Below are 4,009 nucleotides of genomic sequence, written 5' to 3'. Positions count from 1 at the left end.
GTGTCAAAGTGCTGAACACTTACACCACTCTGCCACTTTGGACCGCCTGTCCTTGGGGAACAACACAGTCCAGCAATGGGTCATGCTGGACTGTGTGGTTCCACAAATGTTCTTGGGAAAGGAATGTGAACATGACATCATTACAGTGTCTTTAATTAATATGGAATTTCTTTTTTTTTTAACAGATACTGTATCTACACAAGAAAAAGGAATTTATAAAGAACAAACACTTCTTTTTTGTTTTATTAGTTTATTTTTTTATTACAAAATAAAATTTAAGTGTAATATTCTGCAATAATTTGAGAAGTTTTGTGTGTTTTCTTTAAACTATTAGTACATGAAATGTAAAATAGGGCATTTCAGAGATGCGGTGGTATCGAAGGTATTGTGGTAGGTAGCCCATGGTACAGCAGGGGAACTGTCGTGTCACCTCACATCCACGCTGGTTAATGCAACTTGGGAAGGATACTCCGTAAGACCTGTGTAAGAGAATAGTATGAGGTTCCAGGTATTTGGAATAGTGTCATCCTTCGTGGAAAAGACAAGGTACCAGCAACATTTGCAAACAAACAGGTTACATCGGCCTTTGTCCCAAATGCAATCCTCCGGCACTTGAGAAACTACACATCCCAGCATGCCCTAACACAGCGTAAGCATTGCTGTGTCAGGGCATGATTTGATATGCAGTTTTGCAAATGACGGAGGGACACAGTTTGGACATACCTGGGTTACTTGGACAAGAGGGAGTTTTGGGCAATACATCTCACCTGAGGGGGGTGTCTGCTACATGGCGGAGGTTCAGGTCCACATCACAAGTAGGTTGCCCATGGTACAGCAGGGGAACTGTCGTGTCACCTCACATCCACGCTGGTTAATGCAACTTGGGAAGGATACTCCGCAAGACCTGTGGAAGAGAATAGTATGAGGTTCCAGGTATTTGGAATAGTGTCATCCTTCGTGGAAAAGACAAGGTATCAGCAACATTTGCAAACAAACAGGTTACATCAGCCTTAGTCCCAAATGCAATCCTCCCGCACTTGAGAAACTACACATCCCAGCATGCCCTAACACAGCGTAAGCATTGCTGTGTCAGGGCATGATTTGATATGCAGTTTTGCAAATGACGGAGGGGCGCAGTTTGGACATGCCTGGGTTACTTGGACAAGAGGGAGTTTTGGGCAATACATCTCACCTGAGGAGGGTGTCTGCTACATGGCGGAGGTTCAGGTCCACATCACAAGTAGGTCGCCCATGGTACAGCAGGGGAACTGTCGTGTCACCTCACATCCACGCTGGTTACTACAACTTGGGAAGGATACTCCGCAAGACCTGTGGAAGTGAAAAAGGATTAAGTACCAGGTAATTTGAGAGCGTTTCCTCCACCCTGGGAAAGAACAAGAGGTCCCAGCAACACTGCGCATACACACAGGTTACTCAGACAAGATGGAGTTTTGGCCATTACATCTCACCTGAAAGAGTGACTCTGTAACATGGCGGTGGTTCAGGTCCACATCACAAGTAGGATGTCCATGGTAGAGGGGGGTAAACTGGCCCAATAACTGCGGCAACCCAACAACAGGAAAAAACTGGGGGTAACAGGGCGTCAACAGGACGAAAATATTCCTGGAAAGGGCCGTCAACAGGACGTAAACTGTGCAACTCTGTAATACATAAATAAATAAAAAAATTTAGAATATGATAATCTCAGTTTCCAGAAAAATACAAATATTACAAGTATACTCACAGGCAGTGGGGAAAAAAGTGTTGATCAGTGTCCTTCGAGAATCATCTCCTTCATCCATACCCACCGGTGGAGCAGAAGAATGGTTCCAGAGTCGGAAAGCCCTGCGACAAAGAGTCACCGGCAAACGGTTTGCGACACATATGTTGTATAAAATATAACATGCATTTACCATGCCGCAAACCTTCGCCGGTGAGTACAAAAGAGCACCACCGGAAGTGTCTAAACATCTAAACCGGCTTTTAAGTACACAGAAGGCAAGCTCAATTACTCCCCTCGATGCAATGTGTGTCTCTTGGTACCGTTCTTCAGCTTCACCAACAGGATTAGACAATGGGGTCAAGAGCCAAGATTTGTTGGGATAACCCGCATCGCCTATGGGACAAAGAAAAACGGTGGGTAATATAAAAAAATAATAATAATAATAATAATAATAATAATAATAAAAAATACCTAACAGCCAGCCACTCTGCATTTTTCCTGTCTCGAAATCGTCAAATAGCAATGACTGGCTTAGGATGAAGGAGTAGTGAGATGACCCAGGAAATCCCACAAAAATATTGGTAAATTTCATATTGACATCACAGACCGCCTGTATATTCATGGAATGGAAGCATTTTCGGTTCTTCCGAATTCCGTGGCGACCTGATCTGCACGTGGGTACAGTCAATCGTGCCCAGAACATTGGGAAATTTGTGTTCGGTGAAAAAGCCTAATTGGATCTCATGCCATCCGCTGACTGTATGTGGAAATCTGATAAACTGGGTCGTCAATTTGCGGAAAGCCCTAATGACTTGGGTTATAAAACGCGACAGTGTCGGCTGTGAAAAACCGCATGTTTGAGACAAAGTAGGCTGGAATGTGCCTGACGCCAAAAAATTTAATGTAGCCAGCAGTTTTTGGAAACCACTGACTGTGCGATTGGTCTGTGCCCGAGGATCCAGGTCGGCCTCCAACAGATCGTACAGCGAATATATTTCGCGAGTCGATAAGCGATAATTTTGAATCACCTCGAACTCGCTGAGATCCTCCAGTTCACGCCTAGTGAGATACTGGCGTGGACGTGGAAATGAAACACGCACTACTGACTCACCCAATGCAGACATTTGCTGACCTTGATCCTGATGTTCAGCAGCCCTTTCTTCCTGCATACTTGCAGCCAGCATGAACATCACAATCTGGTCAGAAAAAGGCTCCATTATTGTAGTCAGTACAAAAATAGGATATAAATGTGGTAAAACGCAGGGATTGTCCTAAAAAAAGATTCCACAAGAGAGCTGACTGTAATGGCTCCTCTCCCTGAAGTCTCAAAAACAGGAGTGAGGAGAGAGGAGTGGCTTTGCAGCAGTGTATCCTGGGTAAAACTGTGGAATCATTGGTACATTTCCCTCAGCCGAGAGCAGGAAAAAATATTCTTTAAAAAAATCAATTAAATAATACTTCTGGGTCATAAATAGACAAAGCAGTAGATAATCCCTTCAAATATAAATATATATACTATTAGCAATCAAAAATGCACCAAAAAATACATGTTATTAAAAAATGTTATCAGCTCACGACAGAAAAATGAGGCGGAATGAAATTGACGAAATGACTGTCGAAAAGCACTGTTGTCGAATCGACATTCTTCAATTGAATATACTTTTGTCGAAAAGCCGCATTTTTACCATTGCAGACATGTCGAATTGAAAAAAAGTCGAATTGAAAAAAAGTCGAAAATTAAACGGCAGGTTTTTTGTCGAAAAGTACTGTATTGAATTGTTGAATCCAATTCGACAGGTTTATTTTGACGAAAATTACCCATTTTTCGACAATTTCATGAATTCGACCGCAATTGAATATACCCCTATCTCTAGATCTGTCATGTTTCGGGGCTGTCGCCAGGCAACACGGACTTTCAACTCCCTCCACAGATTTTCTATTGGGTTGAGGTCTGGAGACTGGCTAGGCCACTCCAGGACCTTGAAATGCTTCTTACGGAGCCACTCCTTAGTTGCCCGGGCGGTGTGTTTGGGGTCATTGTCATGCTGGAAGACCTAGCCACGTTCCATCTTAAATGCTCTTACTGAGGGAAGGAGGTTTTTGCCCAAAATCACACGATACATGGTCCCATTCATCCTCTCCTTAATACGGATCAGTCGTCCTGTCCCCTTTGCAGAAAAGCAGCCCCAAAGCATGATGTTTCCACCCCCATGCTTCACAGTGGGTATGGTGTTCTTGGGATGCCATTCATCATTCTTCTCCCTCCAAACACGGCGAGTGGAGTTT

The 4,009-nt window shown here is 43.6% G+C and overlaps 1 long non-coding RNA gene across 1 annotated transcript; it reads right to left on the bottom strand.

The window, feature by feature from the left end:
* Positions 1-318: 318 nt before the first annotated feature.
* Positions 319-1,323, bottom strand: LOC134943663 (uncharacterized). The gene is made up of 3 exons (XR_010181672.1): positions 1,193-1,323; positions 768-904; positions 319-479 (listed from the first exon to the last, which is right to left on the bottom strand). It is a non-coding gene; the product is annotated as an uncharacterized LOC134943663 (long non-coding RNA).
* Between the last annotated feature and the right edge of the window lie 2,686 nt (positions 1,324-4,009).

This window comes from Pseudophryne corroboree, chromosome 7 (genome assembly GCF_028390025.1).
Source record: "Pseudophryne corroboree isolate aPseCor3 chromosome 7, aPseCor3.hap2, whole genome shotgun sequence".
In the NCBI taxonomy this organism is placed as follows: domain Eukaryota; kingdom Metazoa; phylum Chordata; class Amphibia; order Anura; family Myobatrachidae; genus Pseudophryne; species Pseudophryne corroboree.
This window is presented reverse-complemented; position numbering and strand designations above follow the sequence as displayed.